We start from the raw sequence: 14,234 nt of genomic DNA on the forward strand, positions 1-14,234 counted from the left end.
TACTAAACACAAATATAAACATGTAAAAGTTCATACACTAAATAAACCAAAAAAAAGTATGAAGACCAATAGTGTAACAGGCACATTTAGAACATTTCTAAATTAATCTGTTCTGGCTTAATAGCTTTCCCCTTCTTTCCAGTATCTGCAGCAATTGTGGCAATATAATTCTGAACTCTGATATGACTGAATTGACTGAATCGTGACTGGACAAGGAAAGCTCAGTGCAGTGGGTTGGAACTGCTGTCATCGTTAGATATGCACAGAGAGGACGCTCGAGAAGCTTTGTGAGGTGTTAATAGGCAGTTGTTCTTAGTTCTGCCTCTTATGAAGAAGGGAGAAAGAGCTCAAGGAGAAGGCCTCACAGGAACTAATCTTTGAGGCAGCTAAAGCTCTTGGTGAGAACTGCATCAGCTGGCTCAGCTGACTCAACTGCACAAAAGCAACTCTGTTACTTATTTCCTGTCATCTGGGAAGACAAGAATACCTCAACGGCAAAGCTCCACGGAAAGTCTGGAGAGAGCTTACCTATCCACCTATCCATCTGTCTCTCTATCCCTAGCTCATTGCTGAAGTACTTATGTACTAGTCTAGCTGGTTTATTATGGGAGGTGGAGGTTGCAATGGCAGTCATTCAGATGCCAAGTAGGCATATGAACTCCACCAGATGACATCAAGTATGTAAGACATCTGTGTAGAAATGACAGTGAAGATGAAGGAAGATCTAGAAGAGGTTGGCACCTTCTGGAGAGACAGCTGGACACCGTGCAGGCTGCCTGCAGTGTCAAAAATGTCTTCGTTTAGGCAAGATTCCTACCTCCTATGACTCACAACTTTCCATGAAGTTCTGTGTCATCAGGGAGAAATGCCACAATTTGCCAGTTCTCCCAACATGTATGGAACACAGTGTTCTCATCCATTTTTTAGGCCAAAACCAGCCAGTATGTTCTCAGTGAAACGTGGTTTGTTTCACTCCAAATTATACTGCAGAAAGACACAAGATGCCATGTTTTAATGGCCTAATAAAATGTACCTACTATGCTTCAAAAAGCTCCAGATTGGGAAACATCAGCTACCCAAGACTTTACTAGTGGTCAAATAATACATGCCCTATTGTGTGCTGTTCCTATAGTAATTTGGTTCTGTAATATTTATCAATAAACATCCATTTTAATGAAATCTATTTCAATGAGTTCATACTCCTATTTATGGAAAAAATAGATTACTATAAAAGGAGAGGGCTTCTAGTGCACTCTATAATGATATTTTAAAGCTGTCATTTTAATATAGTACCCTGAAAATATAAGTGATAATCAGAAATCATTACTGATTTCTGGGCTAAGATTTCTAAACTAGAAATCAAACTCAAGTGTTTAGTTTAGATGATTGCAAATTTGCACTCGATGATTAATACAGCACTAAAAAGGTATGATTTTCTCAACACTCCTTTTCCCTTATGCAGAGGTAAAAAGGTCATGCCACAGAAGATAAATGTACAAAACCATATGCTCCCTTCTGCTTCTCTGAGTGGAAGAGAGAAGACAGCTGCATATTGTGGCAACAGGGTGGATCCCCAGTAGGGACTGACAGCTCTGTGCTGGCTTTTGGTTCAAGACAGAAACACTTCTCTTACTCTGGAAGGGCTAATTTATGCCATATGCCCTATGATGATTTGACATCCTTTTCTTTCTAAAGTTGGTCTTACCCTTGAGACTGTTGAAGGGCACAGCAAAGGGCTGTGTTTGCTTTAAAGTGCAGAGGTCAGCCTTCACCATTGGGGAAAGAATGTGAACCTTAGATGGATTCAAACTTCCAAGAACTTCTTTCAATTTTTTTAAGAGCTGACACCTGCATTTGGCGTTTAGCATTGTAAGCCTGATTTTGCATTTAATTAAATGCAATTAATTTCCAGCTTGAGAAACGAGCATATTAGCTGTCACACAACCTCAGCCACTGGCTTTGCCAGTAGTAGGGTGTGTAAACATGAAATCTTGTGAGCAATGGTGCTGGTGATTTGAGGGTGGATGTATCTGTAGAATCATTGTACCTGCCCTTGCTATAAGTCACTTTTGTCCTGCCTTTGAGCCCTGTCTTGCATTCTTCAGACACAGATAGAAATCTAGATGACATATAAATTCAGAAACCTGAAACAACAATCAGATTGAGATTAGAAGAAATCACATGGCCTTGTGACCTGCCAAATCCTGTGTACACCACCTTCAAAAATTCAGCCTAGAGCTGAATACTTTCTTTACTTCTTGTCTTTTTTTTTTTCTTAAACAGCTGTGCACTGTTGAATATCAATGGCATGTCTTCTTTCCTTCTCCCTTCCCCCATGCAGACTCCAGTGTTTGACTAATAGACAAACAGATAATATTGCTGTAAAACATGTATGAGTTTATAAAGTAATTTGGTCCTGAGTAGGTTGAAGTCCAATACACTACTAGGTTGCAGGCAGCTACCACTATTATTTACCTTTGTTTTGAGTAATCTTATGCCTGAGAAACTACTACTGCCAACTTTGAATTTTCATTGAAGACTTATTTAATTTTTGTTTGCTTTGGGGTTTTTCCTTTAATGAGTAGAAACCAGATAGGAAAAAAGTGCTATTAAAAATCCATGCCAGTCTGTTAACAGAAAAAACCCAAGATTTTTACCCTTGTCTGACAGGACAAACTGAGCTGTGTATTCCAAGCATTGCTGCTTCTAAATTTTGCTTAAACAAGAGTCCTGAACTTCACACCATTTGATTTTTAGTAAAATATTAAAGAAGTAGAGAAGAAGCCCTGTGATGTGTACATAGATTTTGAAAGGTATGAAATTGCTCCAGAACACCTAGGAGGAGGTCTGCTAAAGTCTAAAGTCAAAATAAAAATGAAGACCCTGTATGTAATGTTGCTAAAAACTAGAAATCATAATTTACTGCTTTTGCTAGTTTTATCCTTGGAAGTGCCTAAGGGCCAACAAGAAGTGGAATTTTAACAGATTAGGCAATGTTCAGACACAGAATGGAGATAATCCTTCCTTTATGCATCTTAAATGCAAATAAATTAGTCTGAAAAACAAGGGAAAGAGTATGCAGTCAATAAATACCGTAAAAAACACAGTACTTTTACATATTACAGCTTCTTTAAAATATTTACTTTGTACAGAAGATCATAGAAGATATTTTAATAATCCAGTGCAATGTAAAACACTGCATAAATACAACTTCCATTTGGTTTATAAATTATTCTTTATAAATGACAGAAAACTAGGAATGCAAAGGACCAAACAGCCAAACATCAAACAATCCTCGTCCCTGTTCTCAAGGCGAGATGAACCATATCTGTGAGGGTCTGAGGGTTTTCAAAGATCAATGACCGATGATGATGGAAATTCTGCTATTTTTCCTAGGTAATGTGCAAAACCAACATCTTGCATGAGAGAGTTTGGCTAACAAACAGAAAATCAACCCTGCCAACAGCCTTTGTCCTGTGAGAAAAATAAAGTAACTAGCCTGTATCTCCTCTTTGGCAGGTGCTGCCCCGTGTTAGTCAGCTTGCTCTCAGTTGCCTCCTCTGCCAGAAATTTGTCTGAGGCAAAGGAAGTGAGAGTTTTTTTCTGTAGCTCCCACAGACAGATTTGTATTGTACAACTCCATATATCTGTATTCTAACCATCCTCATTCACCAAAATAAATTGCAGAAAGCAGTTCAGGAGGCCATATTTTCCCTTAGCTTTCCAAAATGCACTTCACAGCAAAAATGGTGTTTTGACTGGACGTAAAACTCAGAACAAAAGGATACCATTAGTCCTACAAGCCAACTTTTCTCAAATGATAAGCAATTTTGTGAAAGAAATTAACTGCAGGAACAAAAAATACAAATTTGAGATCTCTTTAGACCATGCAGTATAAGTAATTAGTCTTTAAATGGAGATATTGTGTTACATGTGCCTACAGTCAATTATTTTTTAAAGTCTGGTTTGCTGTTGTGGCCATAATTAGATTTCTTTCAAATACTTTTAGGACTTTTAGGATTGGCTCAATTCTTAAAATTACATATTATAGTCTTACAAGCATTTGAAAATTAAAGAGGAAAAGGAAGTTATGTAAGATCAATACTGGCAGAACAATTCCTGAAGTGCTCTTCCCATGGTATCATATTTGTCATAAGAATTTGATCCATAATTATGGTTGTAAGTAAAATGAGTCCTTTCTAAAAAGAAAAATACCTAATCAGCAGTTATTTTCCTCTTTGTTCTCCTTTCCAATCCCTGTACCTTTTAAAACCATCTCATATTTTGTTCTTCATTACTTGGTCTTTATTTCTTCATTCAGAAAGCAAAGTGTCTTCTGACACTGCTGTCATCTTTGGCAGACTGACCTGTGGGTTCCTTTAAATGAATTTGCTATGGAAGATAGCAGGGAACAGGCACCAGTGCTTCCTACTGACACTGTTTATCTTCTACTAGATTTTCACTGGAGACACAATTTTTTGCTGGCATCCCATTGTGCTGGAGACATGAATGGCAATGTATTTTATCTTCAGAAGATTTGCAGCCAAAGAGTTTGGGGAAGGAGCTCTCTTTTGTAGCCAGAGCTACAACAACAATTTAGGGAAGAGGACTTCTCAGTAGAAGCTGCTAATTTAAAGTTCATTTCTCTGTTGTAAGGGATGGTTCTTTCTGTGCTCAGCTGACTATTAATTAATTTGGCCTTGAAGCATGAGGATACAGTGTCTCTCTGGCAACACTTTCTGTAAAGAGAACACTGTTAGGAAATGAGCTGAGTCTACTCATGTAGGCTGCTGAGCTGTGGCTTTTCTGATATGGTTAGGTTCACAAATGATTTGATTCCCTGGAGTTTATTTGAAGTTTTTAATTAAAATCCTCTCTATTGGTACTCTGATTTTATTGAATGTGACAAAAATTTCTTGGGACTTGATTTTTCTTTAAACTACAGTCCCTTTACAGCTATCACATAGTGTAAAATAATTTTTAAGTATGTGTAAATGACATCATTTTAGCAATGTAAACGAAGCCTTTGGGAAAATATCTGTATTCTGTTTTTCTGGAATTTCATCTTTTTGTGCCTGGACGGAAGACAAGATGGTGATATAGGAGAATTTCTACATTTTCTTTCAAGAAATTATTTTCAGATACGAATATCTTGTCGAGACATCTCATAAGCATTATTTTCACAATATTGTCATTCTTCTCTTTCTCTTTGGGTGCCCCCTTCTCTGGGAAGGAGGCTATGGAAAGGGAAAAAACTGAGACATTTTCTGGTGGCCAAAAAAGACTCCCAAGTATGCAAGCTTTCTTCCTAAACAGGGAAACCAAAAGTGCACAGTTGGTAGGGCCAGGAGGAGAGTAAACAGTGGGGGAATATGGAACAACAGCCAGCTTGTTACTGCACAGCTGGACAGTTGTGGCTTGGATTCTGGTCCATGCTTCCAGTATAATGTAAGATTTTTCATTGTATTGAATAAACCATACATACCAGAACTTTATTCACTGTAGAAACAGTTCCCATGAACTCATTGAGTCACTGTATCATTGAGTAATTCAGATAGGAAGGGAAGCCAGGGGATCTCTAGCTCAACCTGATGGTCCAAGAAAGCACAACTGTGAGAGCACACTGTGTTGCTCCAGGCTTTATCCACCTCAGCCCAAGGATGGAAAATGTATGAGTTATTTTGGCAAACATTTCTAGTGATTACTGTTATGAAACAGGTTTTATTTGTCTACAGACTGAATTTCTCTTGGTTTCATTTATATCTATTTTTTCTTATCCTTGAGTCATGCACCACTGAGGAGCCTGGCTCCATCTTCCAGTAATCTCCTTGCAGGCACTGCCAGGCTAGTGTCATGTGCCTCTCAAAGCAATCCCTTCTCCAGACTGAACAAGCCCAGTTCCCTCAGCTTCTCCTCGCTGGCCAAGTGCTCCAGCCTCCAACCGTCTTGGTTGCCCTCTGCTGAACTTGGTTCACTTCATTCAATGTCTTTCCCATAGTGGGGGTCCCAAACCCCCCTAAGTGGGTGCAATATTTAAATGTGGTCTAGCAAAAGTTATGGGGCAATAATATACTGACTTTCCTCCTATATTAATAAAGCTTTGTTTTTTGTTGATCTTTTTTGCTGCCAGAGGACACCCCTGGCTCATGTTCAGCCTGCTGTCTACCAAAACCCCTTGGGCCTTCTCAGAACAGCTGATGCCCAACCACGCAGACACATTTTCCCCAAGCCTGAATCAGTGCAAGGAGTTGGTCTACCTCTGATGCAGGACTCGGCATATGTCTTTGCTGAATTTTGTGAAGTTTGTGTTGGCCCATTCCTTCAGCATGCAAAGGTCTTCCTGGAGAGTAGCCCTCCTAGGCAGCATTTTAACTGTACCTCAGCCTACTCTCATGTGTAAATCCATTGAGCAACCATCACTCTGACATATCCTCCTGGTCATAGTTAATGATGTGAAACAGGACATGTTCCAAAACAGACCCTTGTGATGCTCCACTTGTTGTTCTTGCTACTGTCCTCATGGTCCACTAACCACTGCCCTCTTGACTTGACCATCCAATCCATCCAGTTTTCCGCTCATCTAGACTGAAACCCATGAACTTGGGTAAAAGGACATTGTCACAGTGTCAGAAATCTTGCTGTAGTCTATTAAGGTTTTTTTTCTGCCTTGCTTATGTCTTGACATCCACAAATACAGACATTTTACCATAAAAAATTTTCAGACTGCTTAGACATGATTTACTATTTGTAAATCTATGCTGAGTGGTTTTGGTCACATTTTCCATGTGCTTAGAAATATGCTCCAAGAGGATTTACTCCAGGATTTTCCCAGTTACTTTAATAAGTCTGGCCCTCTAGTAGTTTTTTCCCAAGTCCTCCTGCTGGACTTTTCTGAAGATGGGTGCAAATTTGTATTTTTTTTTCTGTTGTCAAGGGCCTTCTTTGATCTCTATTACTTTACAAACACTGCAGAGAGCAGCCTTGTAAAGACATCAGCTAGCCCACTCAGCTCTTTCAGGTTCAAACCATCTGGGTTGCATGAGCTGAGTTCTTGCAAGTAATCCCTGTCATGATTTTCATCTACTGCTGGTACTTTTCATTCTCCCTGCACAGAAGCCTGGGAGACCTTGCTAGTGAAGAATGAAAGAAAAAAGGCATTAAGCACCTAAACCAGCTGTGTCTGTCATCACTAAATCACTCCAGTTATTCAGTAGCAGAACTTTGTCATTGTTCAGCACTGTGGATTATTTGTGCCTAACTGTATTCAGGAGGATACTGTAGACAGTAGATCCTTCAGTGAACTTGTTACTGAGACTCAAGGAGGAAACAAAAAATTTATTTTTGATTCAATTTCATTTAGCTGACCCTTCTACAGCTCAAGGCCACACATTCTAGTGAAAGAAAGGGGTTGGATATTCTTTATATGAGAAAGATAAGCACTTTGCACCTGTGAAGAAGTCTTGAAATGGTCTTTACGTAAGGTCTTCTTATGTTTTTAGATTTTCTCTTCATTTAGACCAAATTTCAAAATGGGGATGAGGTTGTGTTTTGGTGGATTTTTTTCCTTGCTCTGAACAATGTGTGGGCTGAGAGTTGAGAATGCATATAGGTTGTGAGCAGGGAAAAAGTATACTTCACCTGAAAATAATTAGCACTTCTGAAATAACTGTCTTTGTGTTTGAGGTATAGCTCACAAAAAGAGACTTGTTTTCATAATATGGATTTTTAAAGAATGTTGTTCTGCTGTCATGCTTCCTCCACCTTGTAAGGAAAAAACCCCACCAACACATAAAGAGTATCACATTCACATAAAGAAAAAATTTTGCAGAAAAACACCCTAAATATTTTCAATTGCATTGATTTCATTTCTCTGATGCACACACTGATGGAGAATAAAATACTAGTCTACACACAGAACACCTACAACAATATGTTTCAGGCAATTAAAGAAAATGAAAGGGTACTTCCCAAACTAAATATTCAAAAACTATGTCATTTAAGCTCCTAGCTAAAAACTCATCATCATTTGGGACTATGTCTTTCTGCCTACACTGCTGCAAAGATGCAAATTCTGTAACGTTATTGACCTAATGAGAGAGAAATATGCACTTGCAAGCTGCAACAGCTTAATCAATGCAATTCCCATGTCCAGTCAGTGACAGCTGGTTTTGAATTGGGCTAACAGGTACAGGTGGAGGAGTTTTTGACACATTTCAGACAATAATGCACTTAGGTAATCACGTTCCAGGAATTTAAAAAAAACCCCAAGAACTGTAATTTTAAAACTCTGTCAGTGTAGAGGAGCAAAGTGGCACAAGAAAATAATTCTCTTTTTTCTGTTAGGTCAAGTGCAGCCTCTGTTCCCTGAGAATGGCAAAAGCTTGTTGCTTTAGAAGGCTGTACCTCTGCTCCCCAATAATAACCTTGCTAATTGTATAGTGCTGTATACAGTGGAAAGATTTTTCCTGACCCCGCAGGGAACAAGTGCTGTGAAGCATGAGATTTGATTAGCCTTATTATCTTAGCCTGCCCAGTTACCAATGTTGTAAGCTGCCATGAAATTATCCACCCCTTTTAAAATTAAAGCCATACTATTTGTCTTCATTATCTCCTTCTATGGAGTTGAATTCCACATGCAAACAGACCTCAGTGATGAAAATAGCACAGGAATTACACATGTAGCCTTTTAACTCTGTAGGTACTGTTTTCTTTTATTCTTTCATACCACCTTTCCATGTAAATCAACATTCTCCTAAATATTGTGGGTTTGATCATCTGCTCCTGAAAGAAAACTGGTTTTATCTTACTGCCAATATTTGTAATTATCTATGTGATCTTTTAATGAGTTACTCTGGAGCAACTCATAGCTTGGAAAATGGTGTAATTTCTTAGAAATTTTGCTGTATTTGCTGTATTTTTTTAATGTTCTACGATGTCTTGCATACAGAAATGAAAACAAACTACACACCAAAAATAAATTAAAATAATAATAATAATTATAATGATAATTAAAAAAAAACCCTAGCTGATTTCTTTGGCACAAAAAACTTACTAAAAATATTTTGGGTGGTATGTCAATGGATACATAAACAAGTTATCATCATAAGATCTCCAAATAGTGATAAATACAGCAAAGAAACTGACACTTCATTGTCTTAATTTTTTCAGGTCATGACGACAGCATATGTTGGTGGTTATCAAATAAAGAAGTCTAAAGTTAGATCTGTCTTTAGACTGATCATAATAAATTATTATCCAAATTAGACACTGGTTAACAGAAGTGTGCAGAACACTGGACTTGCTGAGCATGCCAGCAATCAGCCTAAAATCTCCTTTAAAAATAGTACACCATCTCCAAGTCCTTCACTCAACACCAGTTTTCCACACGTATGGAAAGGGGAATGAACTCAAAGAAGTACCTCCTCTGTGAGTACAATTGTTCATTTTGTCGTTAAAATAGCCACCAGAACAGTGATAGAGAATTTGGAATTCAGACCCAGAGCTCTGCAGAGAATAAGACAAAAAAGATTTTGGCACAGTTGACACCAGCCAGCAGATACTCTCTCCACTACTGTGGCAGTGCTGGTGGTAATTACAGGTTTTGTTTTCCATGTGTTCATCCAGAACAATAACGGGACATCCTCCTTTCCACACTCTGTATACTGGAATGTCTGATCCTCTAACTCCTCTAACATCAGGGTAGGAGCCCTAGCAAAACCAGAAGACCCTGGAGAAAGACCTCTACCTTGTTGCTTGTAGCATCAGCAGAGAACTGTCAGAAAGTTAGCACCCCGGTCCCTGCAGTTTTACAAAAAGGAGCAGAAGACTCCATAGCAAAAGTGCTCAAGTGAGATCTGTATCATCAAAGACAGAGTTCAAAGCTCTGTGGAGTCATAAACTCCAGTTCTAGTGAATGTAAATCAATCACTGCAAAAATACAAGGGCTAGGGCTGCCCTACCAGACAGTCCTTACGCTGCCTGAATCCCGTGGCTAGACAGAGACTGTGATAATCCCTGGCATAAAGAAACTCGGTTTTGGCACTCTTCTAACCTATGCCTGGCTGACCACGATCACTAGGCAGAAATTGCTGGGACATAAGTCAGCCCTGGCCAGGTCCCGTCGTCTCTGCCACAAACTGGGAACAGGGTGAGGCTTGGCTGAAGTGCAGTAATTGCCCATTAAATGGATAAAAGAGATTTACGGTCGTTTTTGCACTGCGGGAATGGTTCAAAGCTCTCAGACTGAACAGCACAAGCAGGGTCCTAAGGACCATCCTTGTAACGGGGGATTTCTGCTATGAGCGGCATGCAAACGTAAGTAGCAAAAAGTCCAAAGGATATGATAATTCCTGACAGAGGGTAAACATCAATTTCTAAGTTCTTCTTTAAAACAACACATCTCTATTTCTTCCTTGACCCTAATGGATCAAATGGATTAAATAGTGGGCAAAAAATGGTGTGTGAGCATTTGGGACACATTCCCTAGAGGGCTTTAATAGCCAAATAGCAGCTGCAGAGACCAGAATGGAAGACGCTCAAAAGACTGTGGAGCAGTCAAAGTACTTCGTGTTTAGATATTTCTGTGACAGCCAAAAATGGGCTCTTGTATTTCAAAGGTTTGGATTCAAGCTTTGAGCTGAACTGTAATAAGGAACCTCTAAGTTTTGCAGTGTAGTAATTTTCTTTCATTGGCCATGAAGGTAAAGTCAGGGTATCATGAAAGATGTCAGCATAAATTGCTACAAGCCTTTCTTCTTAAGAGAATAATGTTTAGTTTTCGCCAATGCAGAAACTGTAAGAGAAGAAGTCAACTTGTTGTGTTGTGAAATACAGGATGAGATGGCATTTATGCGTTTTGTGGCTCTGGTTCAATTAGAACATCACCAAAAAATAAATAACAGGCAAAGAAGAGAAAATGATCTAAAGTTATTTTTTGGGGAGTGAGAATTTTTTTGCCTGTCAGTTTTTCCATCGTAGCTGCTGGGGGCTCAAACACCAAAAGGGTGGAGTAAGTCATTATGTTGCTTAGAATCCCTCACGCCATTTTAAGTTTCCTTTCAGTTTAACAACGAAAAGATAACTGCTTGTGAAGCAATTTACCAAAAATATGTTCAATTTGGACTTTTTTTACTGAGAAATTGCAAGAGGGCTGTAAGCTCTTTGGACCTAGGGATGTATAATTCCACATGCCTATGAAGCTCTTTACAGTGCAGGGTAGCTACTGTAATTTGAAGAGCAAGTAAAAATAATTCCTAAAGGAATTTTACATGCTGTTTTCCTAAGATGAGGTGCACAGGATCTCATTTACTTGATGCAACTTTATTGGACAATCTGAGAGGTTTTTCACCTGCTGGCTGCTGTTCCACAGTTTCTGTAATTATGCCCATCACAAATATCAGCTGGTTTTTTGATATTGTTGGTGGCAGTTTAGTCGTTATCTGCTAGGAAAGCAGAATCTGAACCCATTAACAGGAAAATGGGTAACTAGTGGATTTTCTGTTAGAACTCTGCCCCCTCGTAGCTCTGGCTTTCCCTTTTCCTCAATGGCTCCCAAAGAAAAAGCCAGTGCAAATTGCAGACAGCTTGTTATGAAGGTTTACCTTATGTCACACCGGGCTACCAGGTATTCTTAAAACAGCATAATTATGCAGATTGCAGTTAAAGTGTAGGCTTGGATTCAAAAATTTCCACCAAAGTCGGTATGTGGAGGAATAAGCGAATGAAAACAAGCTGAGGAATGACAGATTGTTTTGGATATGAGCATTTTGTTTCTGGAGCAAATTTTGCCCTTAGGTGAAAGCCAAAAAAAAACTAGCTTTAGTTAGTGAGAATTCTGCATGCAGGACTGACCGTGTGCAACCCAAATTTCCCTGAGTATCCAAAGGTGAGAGCCTCCCCTGAAACAAAAAGCGAGAGCTGCTTTATATAATCATTGTTCAAAACAAACGAAATGTTTAAACAGTGACCAGAAGTGCGGGGAAATCGCTTTCCCAGTGTTATTTCCATTTAAGCCGTCTTGCGGGTTCCTGGCATCAGGGCAAACTCCCTACTTTCCCTTTCCCTTCTGAAACGTGTGACTTCTCTGCAGCATTTCTCGCACTCGGTGACTGAGCAGGCAGCGCCACGTGTCCCCCTCCGGACTCGGCCCGGGGGAGCCCGAACCGGCCCGGGAGCAGCGCGGGGACACGGCGAGGGGGCACGGGCACGCCGGCACACGGGCCCGCTCTGTCCCTCCTCACTCCCCACCCACGGCGGCGCTCACAGACGCGTGCTTGGACACGAACACGCGCGTGTCCCCGCGCGGCCCTGCGCCACCGCCCCGCCTCACAGACGCGCCCTCACACACGCACCCTGGAACACGCGGGCACACACGCGCCCGCACACGCCGTGACACGCGCAGTCACGCGCACTCCCACACACTCGCTCTCTCGCACTCGCCCTCTCGCCGCCTCACACTCACACACTCACACTCACACTCCCTCACTCCCTCACGCGGGGGAAGCGGGGGGCGGTGCGAGGCAAAGCCGCGCGCGCTCCCCCCGGGCGGGAGCGGGAGAGGCGCTCGCGCGCCACTGGCGCGGAGGCCGCGCGCGCGCTCGGCGGGGGTGGGCGGGGCGGAGGAGAGCGGCGGGAGCGCGTGCCACAGCCACGCCGGCGGCGCGCGCCGAGGCGGGCGCAGAGCGGCGGCGGCACCTCCGGCTCGCGCCGTCCCTGCGGCAGCCCCGCGCGCCCGAGACCGCCCATGGGGTCGAGCTGAGGGAGGAGGGGACGGGGAGCGGCGAGAGTCGGTGCCGGCCGGTGAGTTCCCGTACCGGCGGCGAGATCGCGTGCGCGGCGAGGGGGAGGGAGGGGTCGGCTGCTCGGTTCTCCCGTCCCCTCCCAGCCGGCGGGGAAATGGTGGTGGGAGGCGGGGTCCCGCAGCCAACCCGCTCGAGCCTTTCGACCCGGCGGCGGGAGCGGAGGCGCCCCGTGTGCGTGTGGCGTGAGGCGGGAAGAGCCGTCCGCAGGTAGCGGGGCTGGGCGGGCCTGCAGGGGAGCGAACATGGCAGCGCCGGAGTCCGGGAAGAGGGATTTTTGCCCCTAGAGCGGGGATTAACCCTCCTCCTCCCGCCTCCGGATGCGTCCCCGGGAGACTCGCGCTTCATCTGCCGCTCCGGATTATCCACCCGCCCACCCCCCTTCCCCCACTCCCTTTCCCGGTATTTTCTCTCCTCCTGGAGATTATCAGGTTTCCCGCCCCTCCCTCTCCGGGATCCTCCACCTCCCCGCTCCGAGGCGATTATCTCCCCTCTTCTTTGCCGGATTATCCCCCCCAGTTCGCTGGCCCTGTCCCTCCCTCCGCGTTCATGCTCCTCCGCAGCCTCGCCTCTCGGGGATTATCTCCTCTCCCCTTGGGGTGATTTTTCCTCTCCTGGTCTCTGCCCCGGCCTTTCCCTGCCTCTTTTCTACCCGAGAAAGTCAACCCTCCCCTTCCGTCTGCCTCTGGCCGGGGAAAGGGGCGAAAATGTGGTTGTGATCAGGTGGGCAGGAGTTTCCAGCAGTGCTGTCACCTCGGTCGTTGTACGAGTACTACAGGCAAGTGGATGTAGGTGTAGGAGAGGAGGCACCACGGATGGATGTGCGGAGCTTGGACCAGAGTTCAGCCTGTGGCGTTGTGCTCCGTATGCAGGAAAATATCTGCGCCCTTCCCGCGATGAGATGGAGATGAAGGAGAGCCGACCTGGGTCGGTGCTTTAAAAGAGCGTGCATGGCCGGGTGGTAGAGACTGCACGGGAAAAAAGCCAGCAGCCTCTGAGTTTGTTTGAGGAAGGTGCAATGTACAGTAGTAGCATTGTAGGTGGAAAGGTGCTTGGATGACATTGCTGCTGTCCGGGGGTCAAAGCTGGCTTGGATAGCTTCTGACTTGGCTTGAAAGGCAGCTGGCTTAGGCTGTTGCTCGGTGTTGAAGAGGAAGCAGACTGGTATATTTTGCTGAAGCTCTGATGCTGATGTGGTTCATTACTGTCAACCTGCGTGTGTTCCTGAAACAGGGGGAAGGTTTATCCCATGTATTTGGCTCCTGTATAGGTTCGACCAGTCTCTTCTCCTAACACCTGGTTCCCCTGCCCATGAGTTTGCTGGGGGAGAGTTGCAGATCTTCTGGCCGTCCTGCAGCACAAGGCCCAGGATTAGATCCATTCAACTTCTCCCACTTGGCTTTGAGAGGAGCAGAGGCTGCAAGAAATTGTACAGAG

At 43.0% G+C, this 14,234-nt stretch overlaps 1 protein-coding gene across 2 annotated transcripts in view; it reads left to right on the plus strand.

Annotated features, from left to right (window-relative positions):
* The first annotated feature begins 12,647 nt into the window (after positions 1-12,647).
* Positions 12,648-14,234, plus strand: part of PALS2 (protein associated with LIN7 2, MAGUK p55 family member) — a 59,534-nt gene continuing 57,947 nt past the window's right edge. For both annotated transcript variants that reach the window (XM_066318844.1, XM_066318852.1), the window contains exon 1: positions 12,648-12,798. The gene's annotated coding sequence lies outside the window, so the exon portion shown is untranslated. The remainder of the gene's footprint in view (positions 12,799-14,234) is intronic.

This window comes from Sylvia atricapilla, chromosome 1 (genome assembly GCF_009819655.1).
Source record: "Sylvia atricapilla isolate bSylAtr1 chromosome 1, bSylAtr1.pri, whole genome shotgun sequence".
In the NCBI taxonomy this organism is placed as follows: Eukaryota; Metazoa; Chordata; class Aves; order Passeriformes; family Sylviidae; genus Sylvia; species Sylvia atricapilla.